At 55.5% G+C, this 24,657-nt stretch overlaps 1 long non-coding RNA gene across 1 annotated transcript; it reads right to left on the reverse strand.

Moving 5' to 3' along the window:
* Positions 1-420: 420 nt before the first annotated feature.
* Positions 421-8,500, reverse strand: LOC103348274 (uncharacterized). The gene is made up of 2 exons (XR_016216753.1): positions 8,154-8,500; positions 421-690 (listed from the first exon to the last, which is right to left on the reverse strand). It is a non-coding gene; the product is annotated as an uncharacterized LOC103348274 (long non-coding RNA).
* Positions 8,501-24,657: the final 16,157 nt, after the last annotated feature.

The raw sequence follows: 24,657 nt of genomic DNA on the forward strand, positions 1-24,657 counted from the left end.
TCTCCCAGGCACCTTAGCAGGGAGCTGGATCCGAGGGAGAGCAGGCAAGACGTGAAGGAGCACTCCGCTGTGGGGTGCTGGTGTCACAAGCCGTGGCTTAACCTGCTGCACCACAACACCAGCCCCTTCATTTTATCTTTGAATTTGACTCTAACTTTTTTTTTAGAAACTTATTAGAAGGACAGATTCAGAGACAGTCTCCCTCTTGTTGGTTTATACCCCAAATGCCCACAACAGCTGGTGTTGGGCTGGGGCCAGAGCCAGGAGCCAGGAGCCAGGAACTCAATCCAGGGCTCCCACGTGTTTATCAGAGCCAGGAGTCGAACCCAGATACTCCAGTGGGGATGTGGGCATGTTCCCCACCAGGCTAACTAAAGGCGTGCTCCTGCCCAGGACTCCCCATATCCAGCTCAAACAGCCTGCAGCACAAGACATCATTTATTAGCTCCCGAAGTTGGGAGGTTCAGGGGCGCATCCAGCTCTCAGCCTAGCCAGGTGAGGGCTCAGTGACGTCACCAGGACCACTTTCTCCACTTCTCTCAGCTCTGTCTCCCTCTGCTGTGGTTTCATCCTGGGACAGGTCACATTCACTCTGTGACAAGGCCGCCACCGCGGGAGTGCATCTCTCCCGATGCTTCCAGCTGATGGTCCCAGGCTGAGTCTTCAGGCTGCGTATCTCTGAGCCAATGCCTGTGACGAGGGAACAGAATGCTGTTTGCATTAGAACCAAGGCAGGCGCCAGGCCCCAAGGGAGGAGCAGTCAGCCCCACCCAGTACAGAAGTCAGGGCAAGGGGCGGGGGCTGCGGCGTAGCTGGTAAAGCTGCCGCCTGCAGCACCAGCAGCCCATGTGGGCACCAGTTTGAGACCTGGCTACTCCACTTCCAATCCAGCTCCCTACTGATACACCTGGGAAAGCAGCAGAGGATGGCCCAAGTGCTTGGGCCCCTGCACCCATGTGGGAGACCTGGAAGGAGCTCTTGGCTCCCGGCTTCCACCTGGCCTTGCCCTGGCTGTTGTGGCCGTTTGGGGAATGACCCAGGCGATGGAAAATCTCTCTGTCTCTGTCTCCCTTTCTGCCTCTGCCTCTCCTTCTCTGAAACTCTGCCTTTCAAACAAATAAATAAGGCGGGGGGGGGGGGCGCAAAAAGATGGGATTCTCTTTGTCCATACAGGCAGAAATGACAGCTGCTTGTTACACCCATTCATGCAAAAGTACACAGATAAAGACCCGGAAATACAGAGATGTAAAGATAGCAGCGTCCACATGGAGCCCTCGTATAAATACAGATTCTACCTGCCCCAAGTCCGCCTTCTGTGCCTTGTCAACACAGTCTGGGTCTCAGATAAAGAAGAGATTCAGCGCAGGCTGTAGGACCTCAGAGGGGGGCGGGAGAGGCCCTGGGCAGGCGGAGCTTGGAAAGTAAGGCGCTGGGTGCAAGGGACAAAACTAGAGGTGACCTGGGCGGGGCAGGGAGGCATGGGGCACAGCCAACAGGATGTGGCCGTTGACTGCAGGGCTGTGAGTCCAGAGTGATTCACAGATGCACTTCCGGTTAGCTACCTGCTGCACCTGGGCACCACACTGGTGCACGCACCTGGCCGTGGGCCACGGGGCTTACCCTCACCGCCGCGCTCAGCCCAGCAGTTTCAGCGCCAGCTTCTCGGAGACAGGACAGCCCCTCCAGGCATCCGAGAGCAGACGCTGCAGAGTAAAGGGGTCGCCCTTGCCTCGTTGGCTTTGCACGTCTCTCCCGCCACGGGGCTGCCTTAAAACCGCCATGTGTGCTGCTGAGGGCCTACTATGTGCACTACGTCTAAACTCAGAGACTCTGCCAGGGACACAGTGCCCGCGTCCACCAGGCCTTGAATGCGCGTAACGAGCAGCTCAGCGGGCTGACATGGGTGAGAGAGAAGGGGCCTGGGCCTGGCCCCCGTGGGCTTCCGATCCCTGTGACTACGGCTCCCAGCACCCCTCGCTGCCCGTGCCCTGCCTGCCCTGCAGCCTCACCCCACGCAGCTTCCCCCATCCCGCATGGTCTTCACCACCCGCACCCAGGCCATGTGACCAGCACCACTCTGAAACACGTGTCTGATACGGCAACCTCCTTGCAGACAGGGCAGTGTCCCGGGCACTTCCTGTTCTCTGCAGTGCCTGCCTGGCCCACCGGTGGGGGCTCAGAGGTGTTGAGGTGTGGAGGGTGCAAAGAAGTTTGAGGTGACAGCGGGACTAGGAGGAGGGGTCTCTAGGAGAGCCATAAGGAGATAACAGGCAAAACTCTGCCTGCATGCAAACCAGAACTTTGCAAATCCAGGTGCCAGGGAGCCAGCCATGCAAATGGAGCCCTGCCCCCCATGCTCACCCCCCTTCTCGAACTCAGCCCGAGACCCTGCCCTGCTGCTGCTGACCGGTGGCGGCGGTGATGGGCAGAAGGATGACGATAGAGGTGGCTCTCACCGACTGAGTTCCTTTGAAGCGTCAGAGCTCTCCCGCAGGTTACTCCTAGTCCTAACATAACCCAGGGGGAGGTAGCATTACCCCATTTTACAGATAAGAAAACTGACACTCCGGGGTCTTCAGTTGGTGTGACGGAGTTAGACTCTGAACCCAAGTCTAATCCTGTCGTGGAGAGATGATGTCCAATTGTTATTATGTTTTTATTTATCTGAAAGGCAGAGTTACAGAGAGAGAAGGAGAGACAGAGAGAGATCTTCCATCCGCTGGTTCACTCCCCAAATGGCCACAACGGCCATTGATGGGCCAGGCTGAAGCCAGGAGCCAGAGCTTCTTCCGGGTCTCCCACGTGGGTGCAGGGGCCCAAGCACTTGGACCATCTTCTACTGCTTCCCCAGGTGCATCAGCAGGGAGCCAGATCAGAAGTGGAGCAGCCTGAACTTGAACTGGCACCCACATGGGATGTCGGCGTCAGACACAGCAACTTAACCCACGAGGCCACAGCGCTGGCCCTGCTGTCCGGTCATCAAGAGCAGTCTTTGAATGTTCTTCATTAAGAGGAGCGATCAAGTCGATAACCCAGAGTAGAAACAGGACACTCACTCATCCAGATTACCTGTCCCGTGTTGGGGCTACCTGAGGGACTTGGAGAGCTCCCCAAGGCTAGCACCTGCTGTCTCGTTGGCTGCCCTGGCCACACTATTAGAAGCACCCAGCAGCTGGAGTTGCTTGCGACTTCAGCATCCCACATCCGAGCCCCCGTTCTGTCAGCAGAGAGGAGTGGAATAGGTCCTGGTGTTCATGCAAGGAAGAACCCAGACGTGAGGCAGAGGGGTCAGCAAGGGGGCAGGGCATCCGTGAGAACAGACGTGCACCTCTCCAGACAGAGTCAGGGGGAGAGAGAGTGCCCAATCATTCAGACAGGGAAAGCCGGGGTCCCCGGTCTGCTGGAGGCCGGGGGGCGGCTCAGGCGAGCGCTGAGCGCTGAGCGTACAGTCTGCGCTCACACTGGGGCTTAGAGGGCAAGGAGGCCAGTGCACCCCGCTGTCTCTCCTTCCCTCTCTCTCTTCTCCTGGACAAAGGGTTTGCGTGGAAGAGCATTCCCTTAGGGCCCCTCCCTGGGGGAAGGCTGGGGCCTCCTGAAATCTATCAGGGCCTGGGCAGGACTCTGCGGTGTACAATACGGGGCTGCTTCCAAGGAGTGCTTTGCTGTCCTTAGGGCCCTCGCGTACACATAGGCTAATTTCTAACTTCCTCCCTAACAGTGCCACTGCTGGCTGCTCAGCTTCCGATCCAGCCCCCTGCCAATGCACCTGGGAAAGAAATGGATGATGACCCAAGCACCTGGGCTCCTGGCACCTATGTGGAAAACCGAGATGCAATTCTTGGCTCCTGGCTTCAGCCTGGCCCAGCCCTGGTCGTTGCAAGCATCTGGGGAGTGAACCAGCAGATCAAGACCTCTCTCCCCTCTCTCTTTCTCTCTGTCTTTCCCTTTTGCCCTCTAGCTATGACTTTCAAATAAATAAATACATCTTAGAGAGAGAGAGAGGGAGGCGGAGACAGTCTCCCAGCTTCCCTGGACTGTAAGGGCTAAGACAAGTCCAAACATGGACACGATTGACACAGTGACCCACGCATAGGTCCTGGAGAAACAATCTGCTGACCTGGACAGTGAGTAGGGGCTGGGCCTGGGCCAGCTCAAGCCAGCTTTGCCTCCAGGATGTGTTGGGCTCGCTGCCATGGCAACACCAGGCATTCTGCGTTGTTACATTCCTCACCAAACTCCAGGCTGAGACACCCACTCCCCAGGGCCACACCCCAGCCTCTCTCCTGCCCAGGTGACCGGCCAGGGAGCACTGGGAGAAGCCTGGGCAACAGAAGTAGCTTCTAGAACATGGGAGGCAGAGGAGGGAAAGCCATCTCTTTCCCAGACCAGAGCCTCCTGCTCAGTGTTCAGTGGCACCGGAAGGCAAAGTGCCAGGCCGGCAGCTCCCACATCTCCCACAGGAACCCTCCACCCCCAGCTCCCCCAGGGCTGCATCCTCTTCCACTCGGCTGTCAGCTCCTACGCAAACTCTCTTTCCGCCTGGCCTCCCTCTCTGCCCCTGCAGCCTCTGGTACCTCCTCCAGGAAGCCCTCCAGGCAGCCTCGCGCTCCCAGGCTTCTCCCTCTAGTCCTCTAGCCTGCAGCCTTGCACTGTGCGCTCTGAGCTCTGACCTGGGTTTCCCAGAGCTGGACATAAGCCTAGGCAATTCCCGGGCCAAGGAGTTCTCCTAAGGTGCTGATTACAGTTTTGTTCGTGCCGGAGCTATGAAGGAAGACGTGTCCTATGCATTTTAGAGCCGAGGACCTAGCCTAAAGGTTGCAAGGTAGCCTGAGCTGCAGGCACTCCGGCACTGACCCTGCTGCCTCTTGGCTCCTCCCTTCCCCCTGTCCCTAGAGGACGGCTATGCCAGGCACTCCCTGGGACTTTTACAACCCCACTAAATCCTCACAATGAAACCCACGAGGAAAGTACACACAGCCTCATTTTACAGCCAAGGATACGGAAGCTCCAGAACTTTCCACACATTTCCTAAGGTCAGCCTAAGCGTAGAGTCAGAGTGGCGGCCAGCTCTCCTGGCGGCCACCCAGAGTCACCTTTCCCCCTGCGCTGGGGCTCGCCAGAGACAGGCAGCGGGAGTCAGGAGACGGGACTGCAGATTCCCTGGCCGGGCAAGATATGCCTGCGGCCAGCCGGCACCCCTGGCGAAAGGAGGTGCCTCCCGGAAGGCCTGCAGGAGCTCCCCGCTGACCCGGGCAGCCGAGGGCCCAGCAACTGACCAAGGGCAGCTTGAGGAGCCCCCCCGGGCTCTGCCCCCTCCCTGGTCCTAGGCTCCTCCCTCTCTGCAGAGCTGTGACCTCCTCCAGAGCCCTCCAGAATTTGTGACGAGAAGCAACTGTTCTCGGATGCGTGGCTAGAATTAAACAAAATCCAGGCAGGATTCTCTTTACACAATTCCTGGGACAATGTGGAGCAGCAGGAAAGCAAATTTGAGGATCCTATCCCAGCTTGATTCTCCTCTCCACTGGGTCTCTAACTCTGTGACGGGGAAAGTGTCACTTCTCCTCTCTGCGTCCCAAAGGGGAGGGACGTTTGACCTCTGCATCCAGTAGTAGTGGGGATTAGATCCTTGATTGTTGAAATTACTAAATTAATTTTCTCTCTTTGAAAGACACACTCCAAATGCCCACCACAGCCAGGACTGGGCCAGGTCAAAACTGGGAGTGTGGAATTGCATCGGGGCGCCCACATGGGAGGCAGGGACACAGCTCCTTGAGCCGCCACCTGCTGCCTCTGAGGGCGCAAGAAGCTGGAACTGGAAGCAGAACCGGGATTCGAACCGAGGTTCTCCAACACAGGTTGTGGGCGTCCTAAGAGGTGTTGTAACAGCTACACCAAATGCACACTCTGATTATTATTTTTTTTAATTTATTTATTTACTTGAAAGTTACACAGAGGGAGAAGGAGAGGCAGAGAGAGGAGAGAGAGGAAGAGAGACAGAGAGAGAGAGGTCTTCCATCCGCTGGTTCACTCCCTAAGTGGCCACAACAGCCAGGGCGGAGCCAAGAGCTTCTTCCGGTTCTGCCACGTGGGTGCAGGGGCCCAAGGACTTGGGCCATCCTCCACTGCCTTCCCATGCTCATTAGCCAGGAGCTGGATCAGAAATAGAGCAGCTGGGACTCGAACCGGCACCCATAAGAGATGCCGGCACTGCAGGCTCACGGCTTAAACCGCTGTACCACAGTGCCAGCCCCAGAAATGATTCTCTTGACCCTTCTTTCTGCCTGGGGCAGGGGGCAGAGCCTTTGAAACAGGAGGGTCCCACACAGGGCCAGGCCTGCCCGCACTGCAGAGGGTGATCAGGCTGAGGGTGTGGGGGAGGGGGCAGCAGGCCAGGGTGAGGCAGGAGGTGCTGAGCAGGTTTCTGGAATGGGGCTCCCAGGCCTATTCTGTGATTTCCTGTGAATTCCTGGGAAAGGCTGAGTCAGACAGAGCCAGGCGGGGGCTATCAGCCTTATCGCCACCGCCCCCGCCTCCAACAGCGCTTAGGAGAGCCGTCTCTGGCTTCTGGAAGCTGAGGCTGACTCAGGGCTGGGGGCGGGCAGCGGGCCCCTGCTGCGTGCCCGGATCACCCTGGGACGTGCGATCCGTGCGATCTGTCAGAAGTGAACCGGGAGCCTGTTTGATGGAGGTAGGGGCAGGAGGATGGGGCCTCACAGGTCGGGAGGATGCCCCGTGTCCCGTAGGCAGCCTCAGATCAGAATCCTGTCCCGACCCGTGGGCTCTGGGGCTGTCGCCTTCATTCTCACTCTGGGACGGGCTCTTGGGTGTGCGGCCTGCTACCTTCTCTCGCCCACCCAGCATTCAAGGCCTTGCCAGCAGTGGGAGCAGGCAGCCGGCCTAGCCGCCTCCTCCCTCCCAAGCCAATGTCCTGAGCCCTAAGCCAGGTGCTAAGGAGGAGAAAGGAGGTAGTGTTTTCCTTCGCTCCCTGCACCCCCGAGAAATTCCTCACTTCGTGCAGGTGCGAAACAGCCCCTGGGTGGGGGGGCTGCCTGAGCCTCCTGGACACGTCCACACTCTCCCGGGATGGGCCTGTCCCTGTCCCCCCTCCCCCACCCACCCACTCCCAGATGCCCCACTGGTGCCCAGCCGCACTGATCTACAAACACCGCTTTGATCCTCTCCCTTCCCCACTGCCTCCAGAATAAAGGAATAAAGGTCAAATTCCTCACTGGCCAGCTGAGGCTGAGCCTTCCCTACCTGGTACCAGCTGCCCTCCCCACCCCACCCCTGCCCTTCTTCCTGCGGCACCCTCCCCACCCCCACCTGCACCTGCTGAAACCTTACCCTTCCCGCAGGCCCTGGCTCCAGGACACCTCATTCATTCTGCAAACATTTACTGAATGAAAACCATACACCTGGCCCCTCCCCCACCAAGCCTGCCCCAGTCATGCCTGCTGTAACTGCTGTAAGTGGCTGCTCCCAAGAGACCCCGGGAGCCAGCCTTTGATCCCCACCCCTGGGCTGGGTGCTGCTTGCCCTTGGGCACGGCCGAGTTCCCTCCCTGATTGTAAACCCCGGGGGCGGCCACCAACCCTGCACTGAACATGGACAGCTGAGGCCACGCTCTTCCTATTTGCTCCCTTGGGTCCTCACAGTGACCTTGGCAGGTCAGCATTCCCTGTCCTCGGTCACAGACCGGGAACCCAAGGCTCCGAGACGCAGCTTGGCCAGCAAGTGGTGGCCCTGGCACCAGGCACCAAAACACCTCCCTAAAAAGCAGGCCTCTTGGGTCTGCCTCAGCGGCCAGCCCAGGAGCTGCTTCGATTCACTGAATGAATGAATGAATTCAGTCCTACCCTGGGGAGTCTGAGCCCCCCTCCCTTCCCCTCCCTTCCTTTTTTCCTCTGTCCCCACCCCCCACTCGAAGGATCCAGAAGACAAGAAAGAAAGAAGCTGTGACTGCTTTCAGGGATACCAAGGGTTGAAACCAGGCCACCCCAGGCCAGAAACAACTCCCCCGCGGCGGGTAATCCAGACCCCAGTGCGGCCAATGGGTCCAGGTGAGTCCCAGCCCTCCGTCCGCCCCAACTCAAACCAGCAGCACATAGATGGGGCACGAGGGGGTGGAAAGGGACCTAAATTTGGTGACTCACCGTCCTTGGGCCTCCCCTGGGGACTGAGGGGGTGGCTGGACACTTGAAATTCCAGCCAGCCCCATGGGAGACAGTTGGGTGTCAGTGAGTTGGACCGGAGGAGGAAGAGCTCTGTTTATTCCCCAAATGAAGGAGTAGCCATGGCAACGGAGGCCAGAGCCATCAGGGCTGGGGCAAAGGTCCTGATTGGGGGTGGAGTCTTGCGGGCCAGACCCAGCGGGCCCTGCTGGCAGCTCCCAGGAACCGGGCCGGCAGCCGGGCCGTGCCAGCAGGGCCTCCTCTGATCGAGCACCCCCTGGTGGGCAGAGCCTGACCTGGGAGCCTGGGGGCGGATGCCCATTTCACAGGTGCACAGGTCCTCGCGCCCCTCCCAGCCCCACCTGTGGGCCTTCTCTACTGAGAAGAGACAGACTCCAGAGCAAGGCGGGGCCTGGGGGCTCTTGGAACGGAGGCAGCAGGGCCGGGGGCTGTGTGGGGGTGTCAACTAAGGAAGAATGGAGATGGCTTCTGAAGGATAAGAGGGAGCCCCCTCGGAGGGCAGGAGAGACCAGGGCAGCAGGTGTGGGGCACAGGTGACCCTGTCACCTTTTCCCTTCTGCCAGTCAACAAAGTTGCTCGGTGCCCAGAAGGGTCTCCATTGCTGCCCCCACCATTTTTTTTTTAAGATTACAGAGAAAGAGAGAGGCAGAGACAGAGAGAAAGAGAGGCCTTTTTTTTTTTTTTTTTTTATGACAGGCAGAGTTAGACAGTGAGAGAGAGACAGAGAAAGGTCTTCCTTCCATTGGTTCACCCCCCAAATGGCTGCTACTGCCGGCGCACTGCACTGATCCGAAGCCAGGAGCCAGGTACTTCCTCCTGGTCTCCCATGCGGGTGCAGGACCCAAGGACCTGGGCCATCCTCCACTGCCTTCCCAGGCCACAGCAGAGAGCTGGACTGGAAGAGGAGCAACCAGGACAGAATCTGGCGCCCCAACCGGGACTAGAACCTGGGGTACTGGTGCCGCAGGCAGAGGATTAGCCTAGTGAGCTGCGGCGCCGGCAGACAGAGGCCTTCTATCCACTAGTACATACCGCAGATGGCTGTGACACTCAGGGCCAGGCCAAAGACAGAAGCCAGGAGCTTCATCTGGGTCTCTCATGTGAGTGCAGGGCCCCAAGCACTTGGGCCATCTTCCACTGCTTTCCCAGGTGCATTAGCAGGAAGCTGAATTGGAAGTGGAACAGCCGGGACACGAACCATCAGCAGCCATATGGGATGCTGGTGCCGCAGGTGGAGGCTTAATTCACTGTGCCAATTCAGCTCCCTGTTAATGCACTTGGGAAAATAGTGGAATTTGGCCCAAGTGCTTTGGCACCTGCCCCAATGTGGGAAACCAGGAAGAAGCTCCTGGCTCCTGGCTTCTGACTGGCCCAGCCCTGACTGTTGTGACCATTTGGGGAGTGAAACACTTGATGGATCTCTCTCTCTCTCTCTCTCTCTCTCTCTCTCTCCATCCCCTCCTTTCTCTGTATCTCTGCCTTTCAAATAAATCTTTGGGGGTAAAAAAAAAGAATCTTGGCCTTGAAAGTCAGGCTCCTTCTAGCTGATCGCATTCATAGCCAGGGAGGCAATGGCTCCAGACCCACATCTGCAGGTACTCATGGGAGCTGCAGTCATCCCCTGGCTGTCCCTCTACAGGTCTCAGAGTGACATCATTGGTAGACAACAGGAGAGGGAGGGCTGGAGCCCCACACACACACACACACACATCCTGGGGGTGGTCCTGGAGCCTGCGTCGCTGGGGGGTTGTGAGGGTGAAAAGGCGGGATGTGTACAGCCGGTGGAGTCAGGCCTGGAACATCCCCGTGCGCAGAGCTGTGGGCCATTGTCGCTGCTGTGCGCTGCTTCTTTGTACACCCTGTTAGACACCAAGGCCAGCCCTCCATCCTCTACATTTCCCGAGTCTTCTTCGCTGCCTTCCGCGGGTTCTCTCGGTCAGAGCACTCGTCATCACTCGCCCACTGGGCTCAGTAACCTCCACTCTTGTCCCTTCATTATAGCCAGCTAGAACGATCTCACCAACATGTATTTTTAAAAGATTTATTTATTTATTTGAAAGGCAGAGTTACTGAGAGAAAGGGGAGCAGAGAGAGAGAGAGATCTTCCATCCACTGGTTCACTCCCCAAATGGCTGCACTCCCCAAATGAAGCCAGGAGCGAGGCATTCCATCCGGGTCTCCCACATGGGTGCAGGGGCCCAAGGACTTGGGCCGTCTTCTGCTGCTTTTCCAGGCCATAGCAGAGAGCTGGATCGGAAGTGGAGCAGCTAGGACTTGAACCGGCATCCACACGGGATGCCAGGATGCCACAACACCAGCCCCATACTATAAATCATGTTAACAAGAGAAACGTGATCTTTGTGAGAGGACAAAGGCGCCTGGCCCAGACCTGGAGGAGGCAGGGAACTTCCCTGAGGGAGTAAGAATACTTGGACTCAGATACGAAGGAAGAGTAAGTTAGCAGAAGACGCTGTAAGGAGGGAAGAGAATGATCCGGAGTGGGGAGTTGCCTGTGCCAAGACCCTGGGTCAGGAGACTGGAATCAAGAGGGAGACAGGTGCAGGAGCAGATGGGGAAGGGGAGGGCCTCGTCCGCTGCCTCCAGGTTCTGGGTCTTTACCATTAAAAAAGAATAATTCGATTCTATTACTCTTTTTTTTTTTTTTTTTTTTGACAGGCAGAGTGGACAGTGAGAGAGAGAGACAGAGAGAAAGGTCTTCCTTTTCCATTGGTTCACCCCCCACCAATGGCCGCTGCGGCCGGCGCACCGCCCTGATCCGAAGCCAGGAGCCAGGTGCTTCTCCTGGTCTCCCATGGGGTGCAGGGCCCAAGTACTTGGGCCATCCTCCACTGCATACCTGGGCCACAGCAGAGAGCTGGACTGAAAGAGGAGCAACCGGGACAGAATCTGGTGCTCCGACTGGGACTAGAACCCGGTGTGCTGGTGCCCAGGCGGAGGATTAGCCTAGTGAGCTGCGGCGCCGGCCCTCGATTCTATTTTTCTTTTTGCTTTTTTTTTTTTTTTTAAGATTTATTTGAGAGTCAGAGTTATTGACAGAAAGAAATCCTCTATCTGCTGGTTCACTCCCCAAATGGCTGCAATGGCCAGAGCTGTGCCGATCCAAAGCCAGGGGCCAGGAGCTTCCTCCAGGTCTCCCATGTGGGGGCAGGGGCCCAAGGACTTGGGCCATCCTCCACTGCTTTCCCAGGAGCATTAGCAGGGAGCTGGATCAGAAGTGGAGCAGCTGGGACTTGAACCAGTGCCCATATGGGATGCCAGTACCACAGGAGGAGGCTTAACCTATTATACTACAGCACCAGGCCCAGGACCTAATTATTTTATATTAAGAATAATTTGGGGGCCAGCACTGTGGCGTAGCAGGTAAAGCCACTGCCTGCAGTGCCAGCATCCTATATGGGCACTGGTTCTAGTCCCAGCTGCTCCGCTTCTGATCAAGCTCTCTGCTATGGCCTGGGAAAGCAGTAGAAGATGGCTCAAGTCCTTGGACCCCTGCACCTGTGTGGGAGACCTGGAGGAAGCTCCTGGCTCCTGGCTTTGGATCAGCCCTGCTCCGGCCATTGCAGCCATCTGGGGAGTGAACCAGCGGATGAAAGACCTCTCTCTCTCTCTCTTTATGTCTCTGCCTCTCTGTAACTCTGCCTTTTAAACAAATAAATGAATCTTCAAAAAGAGAGAGAGAGATGATGTGATGACAACTTAGGGCGACAGCAGTGGGGTGGGGTGGGGGGGCTCCAAAACAAGGAAGGACCACGGGAACACAGCTGGAGCACACGCTGGAAGCGGCCACGGCGTCAGGGTGAGCAGACCCAGTGTGCACGCCTCCAACAACAGAGCTCCTTAGCCTCTTTTTTAAAGAGTTCTTCATTTATTGGAAAGGCAGAGTTAAGATAGAGGGAGAGAGAGAGAGATCTGTCGTGTGCTAGCTCACTCTCCAAATGGCCACACACGCCAGGCCTGGATCAGCCCAAAGCCAGGAGCCAGGAGCTCTATCCTGGTTTCCCACATGGGTGACAGGGGCCCAACTCCTCACACCACCACCTGCTGCTTTTCCAGGTGCATTGGCAGGAGCTGAACTGGAAGCCGAGCAGTAGAGCCTAGGACCTACGCTCTGATAGGGGATGCCAGCATCGCAGGCGTCAACAGCCATCAGCACTGGCCTCCAAGGTTTTTTATTTCATTTACCTGAAAGTCAGAGAGAGAGAGAGAGAGAGAGAGAGAGATCTTCCATCCACTCTGGTTCACTCCCCAGATGGCCGCAGCAGCCAGGTCTCCCATCCAGGTCTCCACATGGGAGGCAGGGGCCCACTTGCTGGGACCATCGTGTGGCTGCCTCCCAGGGTGCACACCAGCAGGAAGCTGAGTGGGAAGTGGAGGCAGAACCAGAATCCAGGCCCTCCAATACGGGATGCAGGCATCACAAGCAGCAGCTCAACCCAGGACACACAACACTCACCCCCACAGAGCTGTTAGAAACATAAAACAGAAATTGACACAACTGAAAAGAAAAATAGACACGTCTAAATTACACTTGGAGGGGCTGGCGTTGTGGTGCGGTGGCTTAAGCCGCCACTTACAACTCTGGCGTCCCATATCTAACAGCCAGTTCTAGTTCCAGCGGCGCTGCTTCCAATCCAGCTCCCTGCCAATGTGCCTGGGAAAGCAGCAGAAGACGGCCAGGGGCTTGGGCTCCTGCCGCTCAGGTGGGAGACCTGGATGGAGCTCCAGGCTCCTGGCTTCAGCCTGACCCAGCCCAGGCTCTTGCAGCCATTTGGGGAATGAACCAGCAAATGGAAGATATCTCTCTGATTTTTTTTCTTCTTTCTCCTTCTCTTTCTTGCTTTCTTTCTTTTTTTAAAAGATTTATTTATTTAGTTGTAAGGCAGAGCTAGAGAGAGAGTCTTCTATCCACTGGTGGAGCAGTGGGGACTCCAACCAGAGCCCACGTGGGATGCGGCACTGCAGCCTGGGGCTTTCCCGCTGTACCACAACGCCAGCCCCTTTCCCTCTCTTTCACTCTGCCTTCAACTAAATAAATTTTAAATAAAAGAAATTGTATTTTTAAAAATGTTAAAAAAGAAAATAATGCTTAGATAATTCAATACTCCTCTCTTGGTAATTGATAAGACAAACAGCTGAAAAATTGGCAAGTATACATAAGACCTGAATAGCACTAGCCACCAATGTGACCTAACTGACACAAACAAAGTTGCACCCAGTGATAGCAGAATCCACCTTCACCCAGCGCTGGATCCACGTTCTTTCCAAGGGTATGAGAACATTCGTCAAGATAGATCACATTCTGGGTTGAAAAAACAAGTCATCAAACTGAAAAGAAGTGAAATCATACAAATATGATGTCATCAAAGGCAGAATAATATCTGGGAAAATGTGCAGATATTTGGCAATTAAACACATCCTTCTAAATAACCATTAGGTAAAAAGAAGTCACAGTGGGGCCGGCGCTGTGGCATAGCAGGTAAAGCTGCCGCCTGCAGTGCCAGCATCCCTTATGGGCAGTGGTTTGAGACCCGGCTGCTCCACTTCCCATCCAGCTCTCTGCTGTGGCCTGGGAAAGCAGTGGAAGATGGCCCCAATGCTTGGGGCCCTGCACCCGTGTGGAAGACCTGGAGAAGCTCCTGGATCCTGGCTTTGGATCAGCTCAACTCCAGCTGTTGTGACCATTTGGGGAATGAACCAGCAAACAGAATCTCTCTCTCTCTCTCTCTCTCTCTCTCTCTGTAACTATGCCTTTCAAATACATAAACAAATCTTTTTAAAAAGAAGTAGCAAGGGCATTTTAAAAAAATACTTTGAAATAAATCAGAAACTATGGGACACAGCAGGGGACTCTGGACCAAGCAGTTACGACAACGTGCCCGGGACGCCCACGAACCCTTCCACAGAGCCTGGCTCAGGTCCAGGCTCTGCTCCCAATTCCAGCTTCCTGCTAATACACACCCTGGGAGGCAGCAGTCCAAGGCTTGATGACCTGAGTCACCGCCACCCACACAGGAGACCAGGGTAGAGTTCTGGATCCCAGTTTCCACCCAGGGCAGCCCTGGCTGTTGTAGGCATTCAGGGGAACAAACCAGCAGTTGGGAGATCTGTCTCTCTTTCTCTCTCTCTCTCTCCCTCCCACTCTCTCTCTTTGCCTTGCAAATAATTTAAAGAGCAATTAGGATGATACTGATAAAGCAGTACTTACAAATGTATAGTACTGAACACTTACAAGAAAGAACAAGAAAAGCCGTGATATAAAAACCTAAGCTCCCAGATTAAAAAAAAAAAAAAAAAAAAAAAACAGGCAAATGAAAACTAATGCAAGCAGAGGGGAGGGAATAATAAACAAAAGAGCAGAAACCAATGACAAAAACCACAGGAAACCAGTAGAGAGCCAATGAAAGCAAAAGCTGGTTTTTTTGAAAAGATCAATATGGTTAAACTTCAAGCCAGATTGATTGACAGTGGGGGCAGGGGGGAAGGGAGGGATGAGGACGCAATTGCCCAATCAGCAGTGAGCAGTGAGTGAGGTGACCGGGACATTACCGCAGAGCCTATGGATACTGGAAGGAGAGTAAGAGGGGTGGGCTAGTGGGTGCCTGTGTCCCACAGGAGTGCCTGGTTCCATTTCTGGTCCCAGCCCCTGCCTGCATCTTCCTGCTAATACAGACCTTGGGAGGAGACAGTGGTGGCAGCTCAACTAGCTGGGTTTTGAAAACAAACAAACAAACCCGGATTTCTTCATTTGAAAGGCAGAGTTACAGAGAGAGAGGGAGAGAGAGAGGGAGAGAGAGGTCTTCCATCTGCTGGTTGGCTCCCCAGATGGCCACAGTGGCCAGGGATGGGCCAGGCAGAAGCCAGGAGCCAGGAGCTTCAAGGGGTCCCCCACAGGGTGGCAGGGGCTCAAACATTTGGGCCATCTTCTGCGGCTTTCCCAGGCCACCGGCAGGGAGCTGGATTCAAAGTGGAGCAGCTGGGACGAGAACTGGCGCCAGCATCACAGGCCGGGCTTAACCCACGGCACCACAAGGCTGACCCTAAGTAGCTGGACTCTTGGGCGACCGTGACGGAGCTCCCTGCTCCAGCTTCAGCCTCAGCCAGGGTCTGAAGTCTTCAGCATTTGAGGAGTGAACTAGCGGACGGAAGCTCGCTCACTCGCTCTCTCTCTCTCCCCCTCCTCCTCCTCCTTCACCTCCTTCTCAAATTAAATTTTTTAAACTAAACAAGATGGGGGAAATGATAAGAATAGAAAAGGATAATAAAGGAATACTGTGAACAGCTTGTGGCTTATAAATTTGGCAACTCAGGTGATGAAATGGGCAAATTCCTTAAAAAAACACCAGCTACCAAAATGCATGCCAAAAGAGTAAGGTAACCCAAGCCATTCTGTATGTATTAAAGAAATTGAGTCATTGGGGCCGGTGCTGTGATATAGCAGGTAAAGCCATCTCCTGCAGTGCTGGCATCCCATATGGGTGCCAGTTCAAGTCCCAGCTGCTCCTCTTCTGATCCAGCTCTCTACTATGGCCTGGGAAAGTGGTAGAAGATGGCCCAAGTCCTTGGGCCCCTACACCCACGTGGGAGACCCAGAAGAAGCTCCTGGCTCCTGGCTTCAGATCAATGCAACTCCAGCCATTGTGGCCAATTGGTGAGTGAACCAGCGGATGGAAGACCTCTCTCTCTCTCTCTCTCTCTCTCTCTGCCTCTCCTTCTCTCTTTGTGCAACTCTTTCAAGTAAGTAAATAAATAAATAAATAAATAAATAAATCTTTAAAAAAAAGTAAATGTCAATGCATGATTAAGAACTCCTGTTAAACTACAAGTAGGAGGGTGGCAACTTCCTCAACCTGATGAGGAGTACCTACACCAAAAGCTAATATCAGAATGCCACTCAAAAAATCAGGAGCAAAGTAAAGATACTCAGTTACACCACTGCTAGTCAACATTGTGCAAGAGAGGCTACACAAGGTGGTAAGTCAAGAAAAAGTAATAAAAGGCATGCAACTTTCATTAGACAAAAAGAAGAAATAAAAACCTAAAAGAACCTACACAAATGCCGCTAGAACTAATAAGAGCTTAGTAGGACTGCAGGACAAATGATCAACCCATAAAAATCAATTACATTTCTATATTCTAGCAATGAACACTGGAAAGTGAAATTGGAAATGCAATCTCATTGACAATCAGCTTGAAAACACAAAATACCTTCCAATCAAACTAGCAAAAAAAAAATGCAAGATTTGTACGTTGAAAACCACAAAACAGTAATGAGAGAAACCATAGCAAAACTATCCGATTAGAAGAGGCACTGAGTCCATAGACTGGAAGACTCAGTGTTGTTAAGGTGCTAACTTTTTGGGCTGGCGTTGTGGCACAGTGGGTTAAGCGGCTGCTTGCAATGCCTGGCATCCCATGGCAGGGTGGAAGTCCCAGCTGCACTGCTTCTGATTCAGTTCCCTGCTAATGTGCCCGGGAAAGCAGTTGCTTGAGCACCTGTGCAAGCAGTGGAAGGTGGCCCAAGTGCTAGGGCCCCCTGCCACCCATGTGGGAGACCTGGATGGAGTTCTGGGCTCCTAGCCCAATGCAGCCATCTGGGAAGTGAACCCGTGGATGGGAGATCCCTCTGTCTCTCCCTCTCTGTCACTCTTCCTTTCAAACAGAATCTGTTTATGATTAGGATTAGTATTAGGATTAGGATTAGGATTATTTAAAAGACAGAATTACAGAGAGAGAGAGAGGGAGAGAGAGAGAGAGAGATCTTCCATCTGCTGGTTTACTCCCCAAATGACCACAACAGCCAGAGCTGAGCTGATTTGAAGCCAGAAGCCTCAAACCTCCTCTGGGTCTCCCATGTTGGTACAGGGGCCCAAGGACTTGGGCCACCTTCCAGTGTTTTCCTAGGCCATAGCAGAGAGCTGGATCGGAAGTGGAGCAGCCAGGACTTGAACTGGCGCCCATATGGGATGCTGGCACTGCACGCTGGGGCTTTAACCCACTGTGCCACAGCGCCGACCCCATCAAATGGAATCTTTTTGAAAAATGATGCTGACTCTCTCTGAATCAATCTGTATATTTTTAAAAATCATTTATTTATTTATTTATTTACTTACTTACTTATGAGGCAGAGAGACAGAGCAAACTCCCCACCTGCTGGCTCACTTCCCCAGTGCCAAAGCCAAAAGCCAGGAATGCAATCCAGGTTCCCTGGACAGGCGGCAGGAACCCAATCACTCGAGCTGTCGCCACTGCAGTCCAGGGTCTGTGCTAACACGAAGCTGGAGTCAGGAGCCAGAGCCAGGTACAGACTCTCTGACACAGATACAGGCATCCTAACCAGCTTCCTAACTACCAGGCTAAACACCTGCCCTGGTCTATAAACTTCACACAACCCCAATCAAAAGTCCCTGTAGGTGTTTATAGAGAAATCAGTAAATGGATTCTAAAAGTGTATATTAAAAAAAAGCAAAAGGCCTGAAGTAGGCCCTTTGGAAAAAGCAGATTAATTTGAAGAACTCACCTAATCTGCTTTTAACATTACCATAAAGATACAGCATTACCGCCAGGAGAGAAATGGACATCAATGAATCACACTAGAAGCCAGGAATAGAACACCTGGAGCAACAGGATTCGCAACAAGTGGTATGGGACAATCAGACAACCATATGCCCCCCAAAACACCAACCTCATACCTTATCCACTCCAGGGGCCGGCGCTGTGGTGTAGCAGGCAAAGCTGCTACCTGCAACACTGGCATCCCTTATGGCCACCGGTTTCAGTCCCAGCTGCTCCACTTCCGATCCAGCTTCCTTCTAATGCACCTGAGAAAGCAGCAGAAGATGGCCCAAGTGCTTGGGCCCTGCACCCACGTGGGAGACCTGAATGGGGTTCCACACTCCTGACTTCGCCTCCCAGTGCAGAAATCTGGGGAATGAACCAGCAGATGGTAACTCTGTCTCCTGGCTTCAGCCTGGCCAAGCTCTGCCTGTTGTGGCTGTTTGGGGGAGCAAACCAGTGGATGAAGGCTCTCTCTCTCTCCCTATCACTCTGCCTTTCTCTCTTTTTCCTTTATTTGTTTTAAAGATTTATTTATTTATTTGAAAGTTATTTATTTATTTATTTATTTGAAGTTACACAGAGAGGAGAGGTAGAGAGAGAGAGAGAGAGAAAGGTCTTCCATCCGCTGGTTCACTCCCCAAATGGCCACACTGGCTGGAGCTGAGCCAATCCAAAGCCAGGAGCTTCTTCCGGGTCTCCCACATGTGTGCAGGGGCCCAAAGACTTGGGCCATCCTCCACTGCTTTCCCAGGTGCATTAACAGGGAGCTGGATTGGAAGTGGAGCAGCTGGGATTCGAACCAGTGCCCATAAGGGATGCCAGCACTGTAGGTCGAGGCTTTAACCCACTGCGCCACAGAACTGGCCCCTTATTCTGCCTTTCAGATGAAAAATGTAAATCAAATGATAAATGTTACTGTGTGCAAACTGTGCCTCAATACAATTTTTTCAACACGAAAGAACAGACGAGGGTAGGTCACGGGTTCAGAGTTTTATGTGATTAAGTCAGAGCGTCTTTGAAACAGTAGGTCACTGTGCCGCCTGTTCTAGCTGGAACTCCCTGTCTCCCAGCCGGTTCTCACTCATCTGCTAAAACCCCACCCCAGCATTCCTCCACCGTGAGGTCTTCAGCCTGGACTGTGAGCTCCAGGACAGCAGCATCTGACTTTCTGTATTTGTTTTCAAAGATTGACTGATTGGAAGCTGGAGAGGGAGTGGGAGAGTGGGGGGAGCAGCTACTGGCTCATTCCCCAAGTGACCACAACAGCCAGGGCTCTACTGGGAGGAAGACAGAAACTCCATCTCCCAGATGGGTGCAGGGGCCCAAGCACCTGGGCCATCGTCTGCTGCCTCCCAGGTGCGTTAGCAGGGAGCTGGATCGCAAACCAAGTAGCTAGGACTCGAACCAGCACCTGAATGACATTTGTCTCCTGCTCTGACCCAGGTCCCAGGCCTCACGCCGCCCTTGCTCTCCATACACCTGCTGTCCGGCGCTCTGCTTGCCTTGGCTTCCCCGCCGAGAGGGCACAGTTTTAAGCCTGGGCTCCTTCATGCCCGCCCTGGCAGTGAGGTCGACGGCTCTCCTCCCTCCCAGCCCCGGAACGCAAGAGTGGTCGGTCTCATCATAACGCCACGCTGTGTAACCCGCACTGGGACCTCCAAACTCATCCTCGCATTCTTCTGTGCCTTGTGGGTGACCCCGTAGCACATCATGTCGCCCCGTCTCCTCCCAGGTGCACGCCGCTCTTCCGATTGGCGGAGAGGCACCCGCATGTGGAGGTCACAGGCGCCAAACCCCAGCTCTGCCACCACCGAGGACTATCACTTTCAGGCGACAGCTTAAGTGTCACTTCCTGTTGTGGGCCGCATGAGGGGCTCCTGGGACCAGCTTCCATGGTTCCTCCAGCTCACCCCAGGGTAACATCAGCCACAGTGCATTGTCACTGCTGTTTAATTGTCCATCAGCCTGATCTCCCCACTTTTTCCTCCTTCCCCTACTACGAATTTCCTGATAGCAAATTCTCTGCCTCCACTTAGTCACCAGCCCCACCCCCACCCGTCCTCAGCCTTGGCCCACAGCACCCTGCTTGCTGGAAGGACTCTGCTCCGGGGCCCCTTTGCAAAGTGACCCTGTGGGTTCATCCCCTCTGCTTTCCTCACACCTGCCTCTCTGCCCACTTCTTCCTGGGAGCCACAAGGGGTCTGGGCCTCCTCTCTTTCTCCTGTCTCTCCCTCCTCCCTCCGTGCCGACTGCCCCTTCCTTGTTCTGGTCTTTTTCCTTCTCCTGTACCTGGCTTCCACCCACGTCTTCTGGGGGTTCTGGGGATGGGTAGCTCCAGACAGAACCCCTGCATACGGCTATGCAGAGTGTTCACTTGTACCAGGGCGCCCGGCCAAGGAGACGAGCAGGCTGCCTCCTTCCAGTATGCATAGAGGCCTCTGGGCTGCCTGTGCCTCCTGCCCCACGCCTCTCCCAGGCTCCTGCCTTGCTTTTCTAGCTGCTCACAGATCTGCCAAGTCAGAGCCAGGGAGACAAGACTGACAGAGACATGACAGGTTGGCTAGATGACTGCTTTTTTTTTTTTTTTTTTTTTTTTTTTTTTAAGACTTACTTTTTTTGGGCAGGCACTGTGGTGTAGTAGGCTAAGCCTCTGCCTGTGGTGCCGGCATCCCATATGGGCATCGATTTGCATCCTGGCTGCTCCTCTTCTGCTCCAGCTCCCTGCTAATGGACCTGGGAAAGCAGTAGAGAATGTCCCAAGTGCTTGGGCCCCTGCTCCTGCATGGGAGACCTGGAAGAAGCTCCTGGCTCCTGGCTTTGGATCGGCACAGCTCTGGCCATTGCCGTTATTTGGGGAGAGAAGCAGCAGATGGAAGACCTCTCTCTCTGTAATTCTTTCAAATAAATAAAATGAATCTTTAAAAAAAAAAAGATTTACTTTTTTATTTGAATGGCAGAACGATAGAGAGCAAGAGCAGGATCTTCCATCTGCTGGTTAACTCTTCAAATGCCCACAACGGCCAAGACTCGGCCAGGCTGAAGCCAGGAGCCAGAAACTCCATCCAGGTCTCCCAAGTGGGTGGCAGGGACTCAGATACTTGGGCCACCCTCTGCAGCTTCCCAGGCACGTTAGTAAGGAGCTGGATCAGAAGTGGAGCAGCCAGGACTTGAATCCGTCACCACAACGCCCACCCCAAGCTGGATGAATCTGAGACAGGTCACCATTCACGCAGGGAGCAGAAAGTTAAGAGGGTGGTGACGGCCAGAGGCATAAGGAGACTGGGAAGGAAGGGAGTGGGCAGGGCAGACAACAAGGGCTGGAGCAGGGGACTGTCACCTGCGCCCCGCCTCCCCCCTCCAGCACCTGCCAGGGCCCCTCGTGCAAAAACTCTTGACATCCATGCATTACGAGGCATCTTCCAAAGTTCATGGCAGCAGTAGGTGTTTAGCCGAGTGGTTAAGAGGCGCACACCCCACACTGTACGTAGTACTTGGGTTCAGTTCCTCACCCCAGCTCCCTGCCAGTGTAGACTTTGGGAGGCAAGAGTAATGGCTCAAGTACTTGGGTTCCTGCCACCCACCCGGGAGACCTGGATGGAATTCCCAGCTCCTGACTCTGGCCCCCAGGCAAGCAGTCACTGGCATTTGGGAGTGAACCAATGGAGGGAAGCCCTTTCTCGCAAATAAATACATGCATAATTTTTTTGAGGTTCACGGGCAGGTGTTTTGCACAGATTAAGCCATCACTTGCAACAACCACATCCTATTTTGGAAAGCCTGCTTCAAGTCCCAGCTCTGCTTCTGCTGTAATGGATAACACACCCAGGGCCCCAGGGCCAGTGATTGGGAGACCTGGATGGAGTTCCTGGCTCAGGCTGGCCCAGCCCTCACTGCGGCAGGCATTTGGCAAGTAGACCAGCAGATGGAAGATCTCTCTTTCTCTTCCTGGCCTTTCAAATAACATGAACATCATTTTTTAAGGTTTATTGCCAATGCATGCTATGAAAAAAAAGTGTGAATTTCAAAATACTTTTGCACCAAAATAAACGTATGCTTTATTTCCATTTTCCACCAGCTCTGAAGTCCCCTTATGTGGCTGCTACCCTGTAGCTCAGGGGCAAGGTGCCGCAGCCCGCGGTGGGAGCTGAGTGAGGTGGGCGACACTAAGGCACCAGGATCAGAAAGGGAAGAGTTCAGAACAGGCAGGGCCGGGCCTGGCGGGGCTTTGCTGGAGGCGGCTAGGGCAGGGGGCAGGGGGGCAGGAGCTTTAACCGCTCCGCCTGGGCGCCAGCACCCAGGCAGCTCAGCGCCTCTCTGCTTCATTCCTGGGGATTAAACCCCCAGGGACCAGCCCAGTGCAGGCAGCGAGAGTAGACGCCTCCGCCTCCTGGGACCCTCTCACCCCAGGTGCCAGGGCCTCAGAAGTCCCCCCCCCCCCGCCCCTTCGCCCCTACCCCTGCCTCCCGCCCTGGGCAGGCAGCACCAGGGCCTCCAAATGGGGCGAGGTCACCGGCCGAGACTCAAAGTCTGCAGAGTCAGCTCGGGCCCTGCACCCCAATCGTGCGCCCCCTCCAGCCCTCCTCTTCTCGGCCTCCCCGGCTGCAGGTCTTGCGCCCCCCACCCCGCCCTGGCTCCTGGCACCTGTCTGTCCCTAATTACCTAAACGTAAACCTAAATGATTTCCGGAGCCCGCCCTGCGCGCTAGGCCGGACGCAGGGCTGGGCTTGGGGGAATCCCCGTTCCTTTGAGCGCCGCCGGGCCCGCCTCGGCTCGTCGGCTCCGCCCCTGACACCTGAGCCCTTGAAGCCCAGTAGGTGGGGACTTCTCGGGAAGAGCCCCCCACCCAAGCCTCTCCTCCGAGCCGACCTCTCGCCTACTCCAACACATCTGGGCCAGTCCCCGGCCACGTGGGCTCCAGCCCTCAGGCCCACACCCCAACTGCTGATCCAAACACCTCCCTCCTCCGGGCCGGGTGAGATCTTTGCCTCCTGCACGCAGCGCGAAAGGGCTCCGGCCTCATGCTCTATCTCGCCACCATCGCCCTGGCCCCGGAACGGCGGCTCTGGGCCCGGGGAGGCGAGCCAAGCGCTGACCCAGCCCTCTCCCAGTTTGCTCCGAGCGAAACCTGTCCCGCAGGTTCCCGCCCCCCGCCGCGGGCCGCACGCTGGAATGCAGCGCCCGGGGGGAGGGGAGCCAGTCCCTGTCGGCCAGGGCCCCTCTGCCGAAGTCCCCCCCCCGCCCCGCGCGTCTTTGTTCTCGGCGCTTCTCGCTCCGCCCCCTCTGGGACTCGCCTATCTGTCACCCGTTCCCCTTCCCACCCTGCCCCCAGCCCAGCCCTCGCCCCTAGCCCAGACCCGCTGAGGAATCTGGCCGCGCTGGGCAGGGGCGGGCTGGCTCTGGGGGCCTGAGGTCGGTATTTGCCGTGATGCCGTAAGAGGTCCGGAATGCGGCCCTGGACATCAGCCGCGCAGATAAGGTGCAGCTGGCCGCCGGCCGAGCTGGCTCGCCGCTCCCGGAGGGTCCCGAGCGGCTGCGGCGGGGCAGGGGTCAGGGCTGGATGTGGGGACGCTGGGGCCTGAGTCTTACTGCTGGGAGAATTCATTCCAGCCCCCACCCCACCCCCACCCCGCCGCAGGGGTCTGCGACGACTTTGGCTTGGAGCGGTCCCCTGACCCCCGGAGGTTTCGGAGCCTCACTGGGCAGACCGTGTGTGTTCCGTGAAGAACTGAGCGAGAATGGGAGACCCTAGCTAAGTCACTTTCCCGAGCTGGCCGCCTTTCAGCGTAGCAAAACCAGCAAAAGGCAGGCCACACACTTTTTAAATCCACAGCCGGCCTCACCTCCCTAAACCTTCCGTGAGAACGCGGCTGCATTCTTCAGATGCTGTTTTGCATCTTCTTTGCCTCCTGGCCTCGGGCAGACCCTGCCCCACCCCTCCCTGGCTGCTCCCACAGAGTGCCCTGGGGGCCTCCCTTGCCCCCCACGATAGCAGACCTGGAACAACCTAGGGGTGATGCCTCCAACCGCACGGTGCTGCCCGTGGGGCTGGCTCCCAGGGCCCCTTCCCGGCCCAGGCCTGCCCTCCTGGGATCAGCTCAGCTGGCGACTGGATAAGAATCAATAGGGCCACTCAGAGCAAAGAGCGTGACCCGGGCCCTGCTGGAAAAACCAGCTGACAGACTGGAAGGCCCAGTGCCCCTGGGAAGTCCCCCTGTTTATCCGGGCGGGGGTCATCATTCAGGCTGGGGGGGGCGCTTCCCTGCCTCCTCCTTCACCCCCTGGAGACAGGTGCTTTTTTATTGGGGGGGGGGCTTACAAAGAGGGGCAGGGAGAGGCTGCGCAGGAGGGCTGGGGCTTGACCGGAAGTTTCCAGGTGTGCTTTCCACCGTGGGGCTCTTTGTTCACCGCTCTTTTCCCACCTTCTAGAACAAGGCCTGGTGCACAGTAGGTGCCGGGGGAAATATCCTGAGAACCACAAAGGCTCAGGAAGTGTCTGTTTACCAGAGGATTTATAGGTGAGGTAGTTAGGTGTGCGGAGGTGAGATTGTGCCACCCCATCCAAATAACAGCGTTCAAGACCCCCCATCTTGGGGTGGGGGGTGGGGGGCCTGTCTCAGAGCCTGGGTTTGTTTTCAGGCAGCTGAACCTACTTGGTGTGGGGTGCATGTGTGTGCACTGAGCCTCCGCGCCATGAGCACGTGTGGGCGGGCGTGTTCCGGAGGGAGCCCAGGATGCAGCCTGCCTTTCCTCCTCTCCAGTTCCCACGAATTTTTCTTCCCCAGGACACCTGGGACTTCAGGCACCCTTCCCCCTTCCCCCCAAAAAAATAAATAAATAAGGTCCTCTGAGCAGGTGGGAGACTTGGGCTCAGGATTGGCAGCTGAAGCGA

Source organism: Oryctolagus cuniculus, chromosome 11 (genome assembly GCF_051225735.1).
Source record: "Oryctolagus cuniculus isolate XC-2025 breed Fujian yellow rabbit chromosome 11, ASM5122573v1, whole genome shotgun sequence".
Classification (NCBI taxonomy): Eukaryota; Metazoa; Chordata; class Mammalia; order Lagomorpha; family Leporidae; genus Oryctolagus; species Oryctolagus cuniculus.